Consider the following 20,118-nt stretch of genomic DNA (forward strand, 5'->3'; position numbering starts at 1 on the left):
AACCTAACCAAAACAGCTCAATAACATCGAACACGTGCTACTACACACTACCACGCACTTACCGAACTTAACACCTCACAGACTTGGGATAAAGAAATAGGGTTTTTGGAGAAAAATCAGCACAAGAGGAGACTGTGTTTCACAAAGACGTGTATGCGCCTTTAAGGAGCCCCATCCTGTGTAGCTGGGCTGTGGGAGGTGGGGAGCTGGGGAGGAATGACGTCAGAACAAGAGAGAGTAGACTGGATATGTACATAGACTCACTAGCTTTTTCTCTTGCCCTTACTTTCAAACTTGGACTTTACTTCTACTCTTCTCCTTCATTCACCCCTCAGCAGTTTTATGTCAGAGTGCCTCAAATGTTAGCAGTGTAAATGTTAATACTCAATTCATGTATTTGTTGTTATAAAGAACACAATCGTTACTGCTAGGGCAGGAAGAAATTTAACAAAATTAGCAGGAACACCAACCATACAAATACACACAGATGCACATATACACACACACAGACTCAAACATAACAAACACCCTTACCAATATAACAACTGCCCAACCATAGATCCTGAGCAACAGCAACGCACAACTGCTTGATGACAGCCTCAACAGGCATTGCATGTTGTAGCCTACCCAGGATCCATAAAGGCTCTCCTACACAGCTCAACCTGCACTGCCTGTAGCCCACAACGCCTATAGCAACATGACTCCCCAACCATAGAAACTTCTACAGCAACATGACTGCCCAACCATAGATACTCCTTTAGCAACATGACTGCCCAACCATAGATACTCCTTTAGCAACATGACTGCCCAACCATAGATACGCCTTTAGCAACATGACTGCCCAACCATAGATACGCCTTTAGCAACATGACTGCCCTACCATAGATACTCCTTTAGCCAAGTGAATGCCCCACCATATAAACTCCAACAGCAACATGACTGCCCAACCATAGAAACTGAGCAGCAGGATGCAACATTAACACTACCACCACCACCATAGCTGAACTTCATGAGCAGCAGGGTGCAACATCAACAACACCACCACCACCACTTGGTTTTCAAGCAGGCCACTTCCTTCATCAGTGTTTTATTGAATTAGGCCCACAACACCTCCAGAAGCTCTAAAGGGGTGTGTGTGTGTGTGTGTGTGTGTGTGTGTGTGTGTGTGTGTGTGTGTGTGTGTGTCCTTCAAGATACACCTCCACAAGATTTCACATACGGTATCTCAGTGTTGGTTCAGGTTTATTCACCACCCCAAGTAGACTGCAAGCAACTTTTCTGCCCCTCTTGGTCAGGTTAGTTTTACAGCCAGCCAGAATATGTTGTAGTCACCTAAACAATAAAGCAGGGTGCTGAATATTCCAAGCCTGGATGTGAACTTTAATTGGGTGGGGGTGAGGGCCCAGGCCAAGGCCCAGACATCATGCACAGCGGCCCTGTGGAGGGTACTACTTGTGAACTTATATGTGTGTGATGCCATTAATGAACCCAGTCACTACCAGATGGTAGCCCCCTACCGGATGGTAGTCGCGCACACTCAGACACAAACGGTTTACAACATAATGCTCAACGTCAACATATGAGGGTTGTCTTCATGCATAATGTGGGTATATTTAATGTAATATTTAATTATGTTGTAAACGGTTACAGCATAAGTCTCAACCTCAAAATATGGAGGTTGTCTTCATGCATTACGTGGGTATATTTAATGTAATATTTAATTATGCAGTCGACAGTGTCACAAAGTGACGCACGCGCTATGTGCGCGACTACCATCGGGTAGCGACTGATTGGGTAGTGCACATGCGCGACTACCATCCGGTAGAGGACTACCATCCGGTAGTGACAAACCCTGCTCCTGCCACGCCCCCTCCTGATTCAACTCACCTGCCTCAGTCTCATTCACAGTCACCTGATTTACTAATCATGAACACCTGTCACTCCCTCGCACCACACTATTTAGTGTCCTTACTCCGTTCACTTATCGTAGCACGTATTCTAGCCTGACGTCCGTGACAGTACGACTGCTTAGAGTTGCCTTTAAACTCCCCTTAGCTGAACAGGGCCTAGTTTCCCGAACGCTAAAAAGGACTTGAAATCGGTCGTAAGAGGGATATTGCAGAGCGGTTTCCCGACGCCGCACTTACGGCAATGATGAGTCTATGATGTCGCCAAAATCCACGTAGGCCGTTAAGATACGTCGTTATCGGGAAACGAGGCCCTGCATTGTTTGTTGCTGTTGACAAGCTCAAAGTCTATGTTTTGAAGGAGAAGACGGTCGAGTGCTGTTTATGTTTCCAGGCCGTGGACTTAAATCAAAGCATATGTTTCCTTGAAACAACTAAACTGCTTGAAAAGATGGATAGGAAATGAAGACAAATTCCACCAATCCAGTCCTTCTTCTTTTCATGAGGTTCTTTAAAGATTACCCATAAATTCAACCGATTTCGTTCTGAGAGGACTTTACAAATCCCATCATGGCTATCATACCTGCGTCATCACTTCTATTAATCAACTTGGGACACAACATTCTCTTCTTGGCGACAATCTCAATGTGTGTTCTCTGAATGTGTGATGCAGGCTATAATCACTAGAGACTTGAGATAATTAAAGTATAATTATCAGGGGATTGTTGTTGGGCCATTCAGATAAACATTCCAGCATGTCTTTGTAAGGTAAAGATTGCTCAGGGGAAGATTAAACCCAGAGGATGGATTTCCAGTGTGTGGCCAGGATATCAAGAAGTCAACCGTCACAGAGGGACACTGAACTTAAACTGTTTGTATTCACAAGTCCTTTTTCCATCAAAAAGATAATGCGCTTTAAAATGATGCGCATCAAAAGTTAGTGCGACATATGTGATGGAAAAAGGGTTATATCGCTCTAACGCCGATTTTGTCGCACTAAGTTAATTCGCTCTGCAGAGGTGGTTTTGGGAAAGTTCTAGCGACATAAAAGTAATGGAAAACGGTTGAAGCGATATAGAATGTCGCGCATGCCTAGAGGCTCGCGAACATCGGTCCTTGCGCTGCTGTCTATTTCGCTACATTGTTGATGGAAAATCATCTAGCGGGTCAGAAAAATGCGCTTCAACACGGGGCATTGTGACAAAATTTTAATTCGCTACAATCATTCTGTCGATGGAAAACCGTTTAGGCACTTCTTATGTCGCTACAAATTAATTCGCTTTAAGAGTTAATTCGCTTGAAAATCTGATGGAAAAAGGATTACAGACACCCATATGGATTTGAAACAACCAGTGACACACCATGATCTGGTCAGCTAGTTAACTCATTATAATACAATCATAATTACCACGTCTTTTATGCCTTGGCGCAACCTTCTCCCATTGTCACAGAGAAGCTCAGAAGAACTCCAAACCAGGTGACTTTAAGCTACTTCATACCTGCAGTTTGACCAGCCAAAACAGTGGCATTTACAACATTTTACAAAAAGAAATAAAGTAAGCCTGAAACTCACAAACATGCTGTGACTTGATCTCCTGCTCAAACACAAATGTGATTATTGTACTTGCAGTGACTAAGACTGATTTAAACACAGCATCCAAATATTAAGAAAGGGCCTATTATTATGCTTCAGTAAATATGACACACACTGTGTAAATACACACACACACACACGGACACACAGCTGATATGTAACCTTGACATTTGAAGATTCATAAGAGCTTAATGGGCCATGGTCAAAGAGTCCAACAAAGTAAACTGAGAAAAATGAGTGCCATACACATCACCCAGATGAAATCCTTAACTGACAGACCAGATAAGCTTTCGTCATTAGGTAATAACCAGAACGGCCTAAATAAACTGTTAGCTTGAATGTGAAATGATTGAAGAGCGGTTAATATACCTCTATTATTCAGTCATTAAAGTGCTAACGCCAGACTTAAATGGGAAATGACTACGGTTCTTTAGGCATGCTTCTCTATGTAAGTGTTTGTCTTGTGTGTGAGTGTGTGTCTCCGCATGTATGTCACATTGTGTGCATTTCTGTAAGTATGTTCTGTTCTTTTCACTCAGCCGTGACAGTGGGCTCCAAGTGTTCAAGGGTGTGTATGTCTACATGTTTGTGTACGTATGTGTGTGTGTGTGTGTGTGTGTGTGTGTGTGTGTGTGTGGTGGGGGGTTATGGGTGGTGGGTGGCATGTGAATGTGTTTGTGTCTTGTTCTTTCCACCCATCTACCAAGTATCAGTTTCAGACACAGAAAATCTGAGGCCCATGAGAGTATATTATGCTGGCTCTGTGTATAGCTCAGGATTAGTGCTTATAGCCCACCGCGGCGCATATTATATGTGTTTGCATATGGAATATGTGCACTGTGTGTGCTTGTATTGGTGCTGGAACTTGCTGGTGAGATGATGCCTATCTCCTTGAAAGTCTCTGCTATTCGGAACCCAAAAGGCTTGCTTAGTATATGTCCCAGCACCATGGCAACTGAAAAAATATTGTCACCTGTGAAACTCAAGGAATTCTTAAACAGGATAGCCACACACAAAGGCGCAGTCCACAATTCTATTCCAATACACGTTTTGTCAAATTCAACGTATTGCTCCACACATGCCTCTAGCTGCCTGTACTTTTCCTATGGCAGGAATGTTCATGCATACACAAGTGAAATGGTTTAGACATAGAAGTTAGACGTATGGAATGCAGCTAGTAATATAACCGATCAAACTAGACAGACAGGTCTTTCTCCAGGGGGCAAAATTCTGAGAACCTGTCAAACCTAATTGCTACTAAAGACGACATTATATGATGGCCATCTACCACTGTAGGAGTGTTCCTGCTTTCAAAATTTTCAAAATAGAACACAAGCCAATGAAGGTGCCCTCTGAAGTCCAGAGGTTAAAGGTGCTTCCACACTAAAGATTTAAGTGCGGACTGGGGTTCACTTGAGTCAGAAGTAAAGCTATATACGAACCAAAGGACAACAGAACAGCAACTTTGCAATTCATGCTTGAGGGCCATGCATGTATGCTCTTCAGGCAAAGCTGCAAATGCAAATTCATGTCTCAGCAAAAGCCTCCTTATCCGAGCACCTCGCATCATTACTGGCAGAACAAGAATAACCACATTAACAAAAAGATGAAGCAAAAATAAAAAAGTGTGGCTCTCCATTTTTCTTCCCTTTCATTAAGTTGTTGCATAGCAACATTGGCAAATATAAGGCGCATATAGCTAACATGAAGACACAAACGGACCACGGCTCGCAACCAGGGGCACAGGGAGGGGGTTATAATCAAACTCGAGTTTAGGGGCAGCAAAACTGACCAAGTGTGAAAACAGTCTAAGAATACAGAATGGGGTTAAACACCCCAATGGGTGACGTGGATTAAGGCCACTTCTACACGGAGCCTGGATTGAGCCACAGAACAGAAACTTCCGTCTATAATAGAAATCTTTTCACATCAGATTTGCTCATATAGGCTACTGCTGACACGTTTAAAAAACGGTTTTGAGAAAAGATCTGATCCAAATAGCTTAACAGTGATAGATTAAAGTGTGGCTTGTTAATGTCATGCCTTTCCTAACCAGCTTCTTAACAACATGTTTGAAGTTTTGAAGTGACACAGCGGGGTTAATAAGGGTTCAGGCTGAGGTTGCGAGGCGGGGCGTGGGGCGTTTCGCCTGGGGCAATGACATACTCGGGTAAGAATCTGTGTGGATCGGCGTCCACGCGAACACGGACCTGCTGGCGGGTTCAAATCTACCCATTCTGGAGACCTATTCAAAAGGTGACCTCAGTGACCCAATCCGCCGGGTTCATGTGGACGAGAGGCTGATCTGACAACATTTCTTTCCGGATTCAGGCAATCCAGGTTCCGTGTGGACGGGCCTAAGTGTGTACTAGACTGCCTGGTTAACTCTCACACACTGCACTCCATGGCCTACTTGTACATCTGTGGTGGATGCTGGTAGGGGAAGGGCTGAGGGTCTGGAGCACTGTGTCTTAAGCATTTGCAAGTCACTAATAATTCCAATATGCCCCAAGCACAAATGCCCTTGGGCTTTCTGGAAATGTTTTCCACCTGCTGACCTACAGCTCCAGTTCTAAAACAGCCAAACTCTTCGTAGCACCATGAAAACATTCCCCCTGTTGCCAGCTCTGTCTACGTGGTTCTGCTTTCTTTCACAAAGCACAACACGCTTCGATTGTGCTTCGGGGGCCACGAGCACATACACAACACATTTGGCATACATCTGGCAAGTGTGCACGGGGGTACATGTCTGTGTATGTGTGATTCTGAAATGTCTATTGTGTGGTAGAACAATGGCATGGGACGTTAGAGAGCAGTGCCTGGATCAGTGCTGAACACCTGGATCCGCTCCACAAAACACAGAACCCTTTAAAATGATTCCACTATGCAGTGCCCTGAGTGAGAACAACATCAGGAACATGCGTGCATTAGAGTATTTTTTTGACTGACCCTGTCCTCCAGGGTGGACATCTGCCCCTTAGACCATAAATGGCCCTCAGAGTGAACTGCCACAGGAACACATAACACATAACACACACACACACACACACACACACACACACACACAAACACACAGACACAGACACACACACACACACACACACACACACACACACACACACACACACACACACACACACACACACACACACACACACACACACACACACACACACACAATTAGTCCAGGGAATGTTAGGACATGCTCCCCTTTAACTCCCCGCTGGCAAGTTCAGAACAGGGTTTTCAGGAGTTAAAGGAGAAAACCAGTTCTCAAGTTACACTCGGTTTCAAGTCTTGAAACCGCTTTCACAGTCTGGCCTATAGACTCTCTGGGGCCCTCCTTAATCTTCAATATGATTCAGATTGAAAGAGAAGGCTGCACTGCCCCCAACATCCCCCCCCCCACCCCACACCCCACCAACTTCCCTTTCAAAGACATGACAGAACATGACAGAGCTTTTTACTCTCCTGCCTAAATACCAGACCAGCGAGCTGAGACTGGCAGGTGCCACCTGATAAGAGTCCGACTACAGATAAAAGGACACTGCTACCGAGGGGCTGTGTAAACAACACACTCTCGCTCTCGCTCTCTCTAACTCTCACGCACACACATACGCACACACTAACACTTTCCAGGAACGGCAAAAGCAATTTCAATGACTTAAACAAGGTCAAACTACACAAAAAAGAGTCACAGATCACTGCGGAACTGATGAAGTGCTATGATGTCAACAAGAAATACGTAGGTGGAAGGCAGGCAAGAGAAGTTAAGATGTTCGTCACAGAAAGTATCTGTTACAACATGCAGATGTGCACATTACTCTTGCAAACATCCTAAACAACTACACGCTCAAACCACACATGAGTTTCATCATTTGTGGAAAAAAACTATTTACCAAACAGTCAACCAGGAAAACTACTGCAAGACCCATGCTGAATGACTGTAGCTGAAGTACTGAATGACTAACACTACCCTATCATATGTGAGAGCTCTGAGTTGAGGTTTTCGTAAATCTTTCTAAATTTCACTATGCCTTAAAGTGTTTGTTGAAGTAAATAGGTGAATGCTGGGAAAACCCCTGCGTTCTAGAACACCTAATCAAATAAGATAATCTTTGATTATTGAATCAAGCCGCATTGGTTAAGCTGTCTGTCAGCACACTGTGGTTTAGGGCCACGGGCCAGATGCTGTTGACTGCTTTGCAAGTCTGAGCTATATTGGTCAGCACTCCTCACTGGCAGTCCTTTTAAATACACTGGGCACCGACGCTGGTATGCCTACTGTCCACCTGCGAGAACTGACTGTTCTAGCTCTTTGTTCGGTACCACAACACCTCATCTGAAGAGCAGAAAGAAGCTATCAGGGCATTTCATAAACTGAGACAGCGTTGTGTAAACCCTTATGGAGGTGTTGGTAGCAACACCAGCACCGACAGACACCCTTAGCTAATGCTATAGGTAACCGTGAAGAGATAAACATCAACAAGACCTGACACACTGAGCTAATGCTATAGGTGACTTTGAAAAGATACACAGCAACAAGACCTGAGATCCTGAGCCTATACCACAGAAGCACTGCACTCAAGTCAGGTTGTCTCTTATGATGAGTCAAGCCTTGTTCAGCACACAACACAGACATGTGACTGCATAGCAGGAAACCTGCAGTGCTTTGCTGTGGGAAATGTATGACAAAACTAACTGCTGTGAAATCGGAAGACACAGTTCTTTAGACAGTATTAGGAAATATGCTGTATGCGTGTATGACTGAAAGTGGTAGATAGGCAAGATTCGTGCAACATCGGAGGAGGAACAAGATTAACTCTAGATTAAAAAGATTAAAGCACATGCTACTTCTTTGCGGTTAGTTAAATTGTAGAACTTGGTTTTGCAGAATATAGCAGTGATCTTTAACATTAACTATTATTTAGACATAAAATACACATATGAATTCACTGATACAGTTTATAATAGTATTACACAGGTTTATAGAACTTCCGTTTGAGGTAAACATGGTGTGTTTCATATATTCAGTTGCATATATATATAGTTTGTGCATTAACTGACTAAAACATGACCCTTCCAGTAGTATGATTGTTTTTAAGGTAGACATTTTTCTTTCAGACATGCACCTAGTTGTTAAGAGAGTACTTTTTTTGTTTACATACAATTTTCAGCAAGCCATAAACTGGTAATATGCAACGAACGGCCAACTACGCTACGAAAACGCTTGTTTTTGGCAGTAAAGGTAGGGCCAACCATCTTACCCTCTTCTTAAAGTCTCTGTGTCTCTAAAGAAAGAAAGATACTAAAGAAAAAAACAACCTAAAATGTTGCCCCATAGGGTTGGGTACAATAACATTATTCACATAAAGTATAAAACAAATCCAAGATGGTCAGTAGGGAGGCCTCTGTTGATTTCACTCTTATGCTCAGGTGGGGTGTGGTCAGAAGGTTGAGGACTGGATGAATATTCAGGTGAGGAGGGCAAGGATTTCATGCTCCAGTGAAAGTGTGGAGGGGTCAGCCAATTGGAGGAAGGGTGATAGCCGGTGTCAGGGTGTGGACTATTTGTTTGAATTACAAAGGCTGGGCAAATGGGCTGATAGTTTGTAAGTGTGTGTGTGTGTGTGTGTGTGTGTGAGTTTTGATGTACGTATATGTGAGGCACAAGAGGATGTGTGTAGGGGGAGAAGAGGGTGTTGCTAGACCTGATAACATAGCATACCACAAGGCCACTATGCAGTACTGCTCCCTCTGTTCTCAAGAGCTTGATAGTTTTCTGTGACAGACCCCATGGTTGAGGCTGCTCTGAGATAAACTCCCTATCAGCCTGCCAACAGCTGTTCCCTTTCAATGCCACGTGCGTACCACTGCTCATCAATCTCTTACCCTCATCTCTCATTACTCTGCTTCACAAAGAGTCACCTTAAGCTTCATGTTAAGGTCCATAAGATTTATAGATTTTCTCTGGTCTGCTCACTAAAATAATAAGCAAGACAGTGTAGAGCACATGTGTCAAACTCAAGGCCCGGGGGCCTGATCAAGCCCGACAAGTCATTTAATCTGGTCCACCAGCTCCTCAGAATGTTGCAAAAAGTTCCATTGATTTGAATGAGCAACGGTGAAATTGTATTTGGTTTGCCTAATTTTCCCTCAGGATTAATAAAGTATCCATCTATTTATCTATCAGAGCTTGTTTGCCGCAGACGCAGTCGAACGCACCACAAATACAAGTCCCACAATGCACTGTCCCCGCGTTGGTAGCATACGTCAATTTAGGGAGCGCTTGCCCCACTGTCCGGCCCTCGACTTACACCCATTTTTTTTATTTCGGCCCTCTCTGTATTTGAGTTTGACAGCCCTGGCGTAGAGGGTCGAGAGTGACGTGTAACCTCAACAACAGGCAAAGAGCCCAGGAGCCTTGAGATATTTGAGCTACTGTAAAGACAATCTTAATTTGAAATACTAGAAGTACTGAATGATTTTTGGTCAAAACATATTTTAGTTAGGAACCTTGTTTGTAGCGATGAGGTGTAGGAGGGTTGGTTACAGAAATGGGAAGCATAAACCTCACTCCCTTGACATTTAGTGACAGCTAGAGTGCTCTCCTCCAGGGCTTAACGTTATATAATGACTGTTTGACAGAAACACAAATCAAACCAACTATACCAAATAAGCAACTTCAAACAGATCCTTAGCCCCGGCAACCCAAGAGAGGTAGCCTTCTACTACCACATCAAACAGTGATTAATGTTTAAACCTCCATGACAGCATTCCTTAGAGATGGGGTTATTGCCGATGGCAGTTATCACGTGTTTGGCTCTAAGCTCTATCATCCCACATCACTTAGAGACATTCCTCTACATTATAAAGCTGTCATAATGTCATTAACAAACCAAGTACCCACCCAAAAAAAAAGAAATACAAAATGCACACCATGCAAATACAAATACAACACACCCCTCTCAAATACACAGCATTTCAACATGAGTGGTCAACAGGTGGATTAATGCCACGGTTGAGAAAACTTGGCACTTAGAACCTGTTTCTCGTTAAAAATCATTAAATTATGCTGTTGGGTTACTATTAATTGGAAAGCTTTCATTGGTTAGCACCCATAAATAAATGACAACCTAACAAATCGTTAAAATTAAATTTCATGACGATATGACGCAATGCCTATAGCTAGCTTAAGCTTAACTTAAGCTTCGTTATCCTTATGTCAGTAGTTTACCAAAAAAAAATGTAATGTATCATTAGGCAACATCCGTTACTTGATAGTAATGCTGCGTTGAAGACAATAGTTAATGAAGCTTCCTGATCAACTTAGAAAACAATATAACCTAGATGCCTGCAGCAACCTCAGTCGTCTCACCTGCATAACCTCTGGACTATATTATATCTAACAATAGCCAATCATGATCATATCAGTAAACCTCGATTAAACTAGTCAGTAATATGAATTATTGCAAAAATGTAAAATGTATCAGGAAAGTATTATAGTTTTTTTTTACTTTTCTGTAGAGCTGTAGTGGTTACGTCTCAAAAATATAACCTTACCCACTGGCAGGAAAAATGTCGGTAGTCTACCATAGCGCTGAATAACCTATAACTTCTGCATATAATGCCCATTTTTAATTTCACAAAATTGAATTATTCTTAAAAAACAGAAAAAGATACATATCTGGCCCCAACAACCTTCCTGGCCTTGTTTTTGAGTCAGCTGAGATTCCACACAAAGTTCCTGACCTTCAGAAAAGTTACCGAGATAATATGAGCAGACTATTTGTTTAACCACCCCTCTGTATAAACTTTTTAAGGCCTATTAAAAGCCAAGAAAGTTACAAATTTGTCTCTGATATCAACCTTAGAGTAGCCTATGGTGGTGCAGGTAGTCATATAGTGTTGGTCAAACTCTTTCCGCATCTTCCCCCCACTATTTGTTGGTCGTCGATATCATACACTTTGACTTCACCAATCACTCATTTTCACGTGAAACTTGGTATGGCTGAAGCCTCACATGGCTGATACAGAATATCATTTGTTTTGTGAGAGGGTGTGCATTTCCCTTGGTGCTAGCGCCCCCTGAAGTAGCAGCCAATACATGCCTGTGTGAATAGCATTATGAAATTGTGTATAAAAGCTACTTGCCCAGTTTCAACCAAATCAGCCATGTCAATAAAGCAAGCTACAACATGTTTTCTTTGCTCTGTTCCTCTGACATGGTTTGGTCTATCTTCAAAAATAATGTAATTATTTAAAGGCACCCAGTGCAACTTTATGTAAACATTCAATGAAAAATAAACATTCAATTTCTAGTCTTTTTTACACGTAGTAAGTTTCAATAACTCCATACCATTTCATATCGACATTCAAGGAGCAAAGATGAGACGTCGTTGTGTGGTGAGAACTGATAGAAAATCGTAAACAACAACAATCGCCGGTGGGGAGAAGCCATTGGCGGCGATTGTTGTTGTTATCGATTTTCTATCAGTTCTCACCACACAACGACGTCTCATCTTTGCTGCTTGAATGTCGGTATGTAATGGTATGGAGTTATTGAAACTTACTACGTGTAAAAAAGATTAGAAATTGAATGTTTATTTTTAAGCCTCGAAAGTTGCACTGGGTGCCTTTAAAATCCTTACATAACATTTCCCAAATTGCACCGGTTGAAGTGGCCAAATAGTTCTTCCTTTTACAACTTTAGGCCGTTAACACACTCTGCTTGGACCCCGATGATCGCTGCTTGCGGCTATATCCAAACGTATTATTATGATAGTGTAAGCGGCAGCTCAGATTATACATGTTGATATTTGTTGGCCAGATATGTAGCATTTACTCTTCATTACCTCCGCCAAGGAGGTTATGTTTTCGCCCCTGTATGTTTGTTTGTTTGTTTGTTTGTCAGCAGGATTACGCAGAAACGCATGGACCGATTTCCATCAAACTTTGTGGGGAGATTGGGTAATATAATGGCAATAATTGATTAGATTTTCAGATGTCAAGGTCAAAGGTCAAGGTCTCGAGGCGGAGGTTTGCATTCTCTGAATGCTCCCATTCTTGTTCAGTATTGTTTTCAAACATATCCCTTCAACTAATCCTATTTTACATTTTAGATAAACATGCATATTTTTCAAAGTAGCCTAATTACCAGATAGTTATACAAGGAAGCTCATTCAACACTACACGCTTTTCTTGGAACGGAAAATGTCTTGTTAATTCTTAATTGTTGCTCCTTCTCTCAATTTATGTGGCAGTCATATTACGCTATACTGTAGTTTAATTTCAATACGAACCACTGTAACATTAGCTTGGTTAGTTTTAGCTATGTGGCTAAAACCATTTGGGCTAGCTGTTGTAGCAAGCCGTTTAACAGCCATAACGTTAGGCATATTTCCAATACATTATAGCTAGTTTTCAAGGTCTACAACAGGTAGGCACTACACAATTCGTAGTGAAGCAATAAATTAATTAATAAACTCAATGAGCCGCAGGTGAATCATCTGATTCCTTTTTTTGAGGATAACTAAAAAAATACGGTGACTTGACTTGCCGTTGTCCTTCAGACGTTTATTTTTGCACAGTTCTTATCTATCTAGGCAATTTTTCCAGACAATATGGCCCGACATGGTTAGTGACGTCAACCGCTACAGCTCATCACACTCCACACATAAATAAAAAAATTGTTGTGAGCGTGCATACCATTTCCACATATTAACAATATAATTATTGTAAGTGAGTAAAATCAAGTAGCTTTACTTGCCGCTAAAGTAGGCTTCCTAACTTCCTATGATTGTGTGCATGTACAGAAAAGCCTAACTGAATAGCAATACTTGTAGGCTATTTGAATTATGCTACATTATGAATGACCGGAAATTTGATTTCCCATGCACTGCACACCCCTACTCCAGATTACTTGACATAATTGTTAAACCTAGGCCTACCTGTGCCGTGCACTGCCAAATTGATGGGTGTGTCAAAGCGAACCCTGTTCAGAGGGATGGCAGAATCAGACATTTTCGTCAGAGCACTGTACAGTAAGCATTCAGATGTTGAGCTGGACTGTTTAGTCAATAGAAATAATGAGATGACATGCCTCAGGCAGGATACCTTCTAGTGAAGCGGCGCTTGCAGGCAAGAGGGCATCGGGTGTAGTGGGAGAGGGTGGGGGCTTCCATGCACCGTAAACCAGTTAGGATGTGTTGTATGGCGTACGTTCTCAGTACCAGCCCCAAAATCTCTGGTTCACATATACAGGGCAGGCGTGCATGATGCCTGAGCCCTGGTCAAAAAATTTAAACGGGCCCCCGCCCCCACGCCAATTAAACTAAACTACCCTTGACGGCAGTCTTAGAATATGAAGTTCAACGCTTTACTGTTACGTCAACTTGACTCTCATTCAATGTTGAAAATGTATGACATGTTATGCCACGGCTTGGTTTCAATTTACTATTGTGACGCGCTCTTTAGAAGGTCAATACTTTTTTTTATTTGCTATTTGGGATCTATGAAGTAGTTCCAGTTTTTTGACCGTGTAGCACTTCCATATCAATTCGCCAAGTTCGTTGTGAGGTTTAAATCAACTAAACGTGTAACGTGAGTTAACATTAGTTAACCGACAGAAGTACAGAGGATAACTGTATGTCGGTAGTCTTACACTGAAATTTGGGCTAAGGACCACAAGGGATTTTATAAAAGGTAAAGGCCAGTTCAACCCAAATATAAGCGAGGAGAGGAACGTCGCGGAGACAAGTTACAGTTCTGTGAATGAATAGGCTAGTAATTAATTAATTAATTAATTTATTAATTAATGGATAAGCCTTTGTAACAAAAAAAAAACAATCATGGGGTGGTCCCGGGGTTTACCATATTAGTTCAAGTAGCATGACTAACTAGCATCTTAGCATAACTTTGGTTATCCTACTCTCCATTTTGTTGCATACCTGATGTCTCAACTGTAGGCTATTCCTCCCTTTCATTTATTCCAATTATTCGTAAGGCACTGTGGGCATATAAATGTGCAAGACGAAATTTGACAGCATTTTAATATTTAATTTACCCTAACACCATTGTCCTTTCAGAGTGGTAAACTGACTAAAAGCAGCTGGAAGAGAGGGGTAAATGGCAACTTTTTTTTGGCTGATCTTTCCAGCATTTACAATCATGTCAAGTCAAACAGAGTGGCAAATGCGTGATTCTAAACTTAAGCCTGCATTTGAACACACAGATCAACACCTTTCATCTCGATAAAAGTACATTTACAAGAAACCATGCTTGGTTGCCTTTAGCAAATAGTTCAAACAATACATTTACTCAATTCCACATTTTTTTTTAAACTAACAGCCAACTGTATTTAAAAAAAAAAAAGATATACAGTACATCCTCAGGCACCCCCTGGCATTCAACTTGTTTTTAGTCAAAGCCATGTAGAGAGACTCTCATTAAGAGAGCCATGTAGAGAGACAGCTATTTAACCATCGTCACTAATAGCCTGTTTTATAATGGATGTGAACGGGAACAAGTGCGACCCATTTTGGGGCATTTAAAAACACCATTTAAAATCCTTGTCTCTCAATATTTCCAATTGAAAAATTTAATTTATGTCATAGCATTTAAATTGTGCCTATTGTGCCTTTGGTAACACAAAACTCAGACATCCCTCACGTATACACCATAAATGCTTTTCCCATCCGGAGCACCCCACACACAAGTGCTTCACCCAACCATGGGGTCCTTCACACAGGGTCAACATTCCTGGGGGTCCCTCGCACAATGTTCACGGGTGCGCCTCCGATGACCTCACAGCAGGGCATCCCACTTCTGACACCATTTGTAGCGAACGGAGGGTGTGGTCGCCCCACCCTGGGTAGAACACAGGTCTACAGAGTGCCAAACATGCACTCTGACCGCCACACCAAAGAGCCCGGCTCAATGGCATGGCAGCCAGATCACACATTCATCTGCAAGGACGATCACATCGTCACAGGGGGTATTATCAGTGGTGTAGTCCAGGGTATACGCAGGTATTCGGAGTATACGGTCTTATTTTTCAGTCAATATTGCGTGTACCCACTTCTCAAAACAGGGCGTTTATCCTCTGCTGTATGGGCTGCTTAAAATAAAAAAGAGTATACCCACTTCATCAGGGACCACTACACTACTGGGTATTATTGAACCAGAATTATTTGCCAATGTGTGTGCAGAGTTGTGTAACTATATGCCAATCTGTGTATGCGTAATCAGATTTGTAAATGTATAAAATAATCTCTAAATGTATAGCCCACTGAGATTTGCAAATGTGTCTGAGAATATGCAAAGGAGTATTCAGAATCCGCGTGCGAGTAACCAGATTTGTAAAGGTATAAAACAAATCTCTACATGTGTACATTTGCAAGTGTATTGAGACTTGTGCATGTGCTGCAAACAAATCTGCAAATGCATGTATAGATCTGTAAGTATTTAGACAAATCTTTACATGCTATCTATCAATCCAGGAATCTCTGTGTGTCTGTCAGTCTGTCTAGGGCGTATCTCCCTGACGGTAGATACGTTAGTTATGAGATTTCGCATGTAGCTTACGCATGTCATGAACCTGTGCATCCTTGATTTTGAAGATTTTTGAATTCACAGTTCGCGAGATCTCTGTGTGTCTGTCAGTCTGTCTAGGGCGTATCTCCCTGACGGTAGTTACGTTAGTTATGAGATTTCGCATGTAGCTTACGCATGTCATGAACCTGTGCATCCTTGATTTTGAAGATTTTTGAATTCACAGTTTGCGAGATATTTGTATTTTACCGTTTCCTGTAGGCACTAATGGGTTATCGTTTCCCGTAGCAAGTCCCACTGACCGATGGTGCACCGAAATAACGTCACAATCGAACATATACGCGTAGCGTATTAAAACTATCCTGCCTTCACTCAAAGTTCAGAATAGCGTTGGATACGATAAGGAGGTCCGCATTCAAATTCTTCTTGGTGAACAGATACAGACTTTTGCTCAGGTAATCTTAAGACAGTGATTGATTTTATCTATTTGTTTATTTTTAAGCTTCTTCATATTAAGTTTCAAAGTAATGTCTAGAGTTGTACAGTCATCTAATAGACAGGGAATAGTAATCCATCAAAATATTCATATTGTTTATTAGTATAGCGTATTTTTACAGTACATTTGTGCACTTTGGCAAACTCATTTCATAAGCATGGTTGAAATGTAACTGTGATTACAGCACTTATTCATGGCATATGCAAAACGCATGAATTTTAGCGACGTGAATTATGTCATAGTCATAGAACAGTCGTCGTCATAGATGTTACCCCAGCTGATGCGTATGGGCCTGGCATGTAACCAACTCTCATTACCATGTTAAGTAGTATATTGTAGTTTGATGTATTTGTATAAGAGTTAGCTTCCTATTCAACGTTGCCGGTTAGCCTAGACCAGTGACCATTTGTTCATGGCATGCATCTACTGACGCAATGAGAGAGGTTTTCCGATGTATTAGTGTCCCGATGTATCTGTTATAATTCGTGTGTACTTTGTTTTCTCATTATTGCAATATTATAAACCTCAGTCTGCATTTACCCTGGCTGGGAGAGGCTGTCATTCCGAAGGTACTGTGTGTGATCGCCTTTGCTCTGTGTTCATTAAACCTGTCAGAGTGTATGAATAAACGGCTGGGTGCCAATCAAAATCACAACGCAAGAGTGGAGTACTACACCGCTACAAATGGTAGATAATATTGATAAGCCTCGGAGGCTTTCAGATTGTTCATTGCTTTCCCATCTGTTGCTATGGAGTCCACGAAATACGCGAAAATAAACATTAAAACATTTCTTAATGAAAAGGAAACATGCATCACAATAATACTTCAGTGTAACCTGTAACTATGTGGAGTGCAAATATGTCTTGCTATTACACTACCCAACAGCTACACCTACGTCTGCTAACACTACAGAATGCATAATTCCTACGGGCACTGCACTAGTAGATATTAATGGCTGAAAAGTCCAAGGCATCCTATTTTGAGGACGATAACGGCTGGCAGAAACTGTAAAGTGAGTGGTAAAGGCGTGTTCAAAGGCACTTAGTGGACAGCACCATGCAAGTGTTAAATGAATGTGTTAAATCTTAATGTTAAATGAATGTAAAGGTTAAATCTAAATGTAGATGTAAAAATCAAAATGAATCAATGTTCAATGTTCAATATACAAGATGAAAAACGGAATATTACAATGCATACGGTAATTGGCAATGGGAACATAGAATTCGGAATTCTCCATCTCAAACTCGAAAAAGAGGTCATATATACAAATAATTCCAAGATGAGGCTGTAGAATCAAAAGCAAACAGAGCAAACTACGAACTATTACCACAATGCAGACTGTTTTTCTAAGGATCGCATTTGCAATCTATCAATATGGCCGCCGCAGAGCGGTTTCACTGTCATACAGCTACAAGTTCAAGTTCAAGTATGTATTTGTCAGATACACTGGGCATTGAAATTCTTAGGACAAGACACCGCACAACAACCTACCATTGCATAACATAACATAAGTTCTCTGAACATAACTTACACATATAATAAACATATAATAAATATACAAAATAAATATATATATACAATACCATCTGCTAAACATATAATACACATATAATAACCTAAACTAACCTAATATACCTATACTAACCTACATGCTACATGATAAGGACCACATGTCTGTCTTGTTTTCTAAACTCACCCATTCCCTCCCTTGCCTGTATAATCAACTTTTTATACGTTTTATTTTGATATTCTGACGGCTACCCATTTTGCAATATAATAGGGGGACATGTTAAGGCTACATATTGTAGCATAAAGAAAGCTGAGTAGACAGCAAGCATCATGTATTCAAGACAAATAATGTAAATTATTTTTGAAAATATAAATTTTTCTAAATATTCCACCAATCAATGGCCAACATTTATGACTTTCTGCACATAGCTTCCGACCCTGATTCCGTCCTGTAATGCATAACATTTTATTTTTGTCTATTATAGTTTCTTGGGGATGGATTACATTGTGTGTGGGCTTATGTATAACTTGTGCAGGGTCATCTAGCTTATTTACATTTTATGTTTTCTCAGAACATGTTCCTGGGTGCCACCAACAACCTGTCATCAACAGCCCTGGCCTTCTTCCAACAGGCGGATGACCGATTTGGTTTTCCTCTGAGGTAACCGTATAGTTACAGGCAGTGATGGGGAGTAGTGAACTACATGTAATTAGATAGATAGATAGATAAATACTTTATTAATCCCGTGGGGAAATTCTGGGATCTTGCAGCTCTCACATATTTACAATAATTACAAACAATATATACAGACATTACAAACAATACAATTCAGCTATGTACAGTGAAAGATAGGTTAAACTTGTAGTTTCACTACATTTTGCAGTATGCCTAGTTGCCTACGAAGCTTGCTGGTAGTTCAAATCCATTCATATTTGCATAGTGATTCAAGTAGTTCAATTACTTTTTTGCCCAATTTTAATTCTAGCAATTGCTTCTCTACTGTGATTGAACCCCTCTTTGAGTCAGTATTGGAGACAGGAATCATTCAGAATCCAGTGACTGAACTGTGAACAGTGCAGAGGTTCAACAACTATTAATGCCAACTCTTGTTGTTATATTTCAGTTTGATAACACAAGCCTGACCAATTCAGGTTAACAAATGTTTTTATTGTTATACAAAGAACATTGGGCCTCATTCTCGAAACATTTCTGAAGTTTCTTGAAATGTTTATTACGGACTCCGGAAAAGCATATCCACCACATTCATTAACGCCTGAAAATGTGAATTTACGCAGCAGAAATGTTCTGAGCTGTGCTTCCATGGGAGAGGTTTTTGAAATTGAAAGCACGTTCTCGTGCACCTGGATTTGCATACATAAATGTCCCGCCAGGTCCTTATAAAGGCACGCAACTGAGTGACGTGTGCAATTGAAATCGACACGAAATCAACTCGTAAGCGTGTCATGTCAAAGCGGAAAGCGAGCACCAGTCGAGTAACTGCAGATCTAACTTCAGGTGCAGAAGTGGCGGTACTGTTCCAGGATAAAGATGTGTCCATTCTATTCCACAATGGCTATATCGATGTGATTGAGTTTAGTGCTTATTTATTTATTCACTTACATCTGCAGAGTTCGTGTAGTCCTTTTATTTCAGAATCAGAATCAGAATCATGTCAAGTACATTTTCATATACAAGGAATTTGTTCTGGGTTTAGTTGCTCTCAAAGTACTTAAACTGAAAATATGCAGTATAGCACAACAGTTTAGGATAAATTAAATAAATATAATATAATAATAAAATAAAATTATTTGTCAACTGTTCATTAGAGTGACGGAAAGGGAGAGCTGGAACAGATTATGTCCAGGGTGTGAGGGGTCTGCAATGATTTTCCCTGCCCGCTTTTTGGCTCTGGAGGTGTACAAGTCCTGGATGGTGGGCAGGTCGGCACCAATGATCATTTCTGCTGACCTGACTGTCTGTTGTAGTCGGTTCCTGTCCAGTTTAGTGTCCTATCCAAACCAGACAGTGTGGGATGAAAAATGTAAAAAAAAAAAAAAA

Source organism: Sprattus sprattus (genome assembly GCF_963457725.1).
Source record: "Sprattus sprattus genome assembly, chromosome: 20".
Taxonomy (NCBI): Eukaryota; Metazoa; Chordata; class Actinopteri; order Clupeiformes; family Clupeidae; genus Sprattus; species Sprattus sprattus.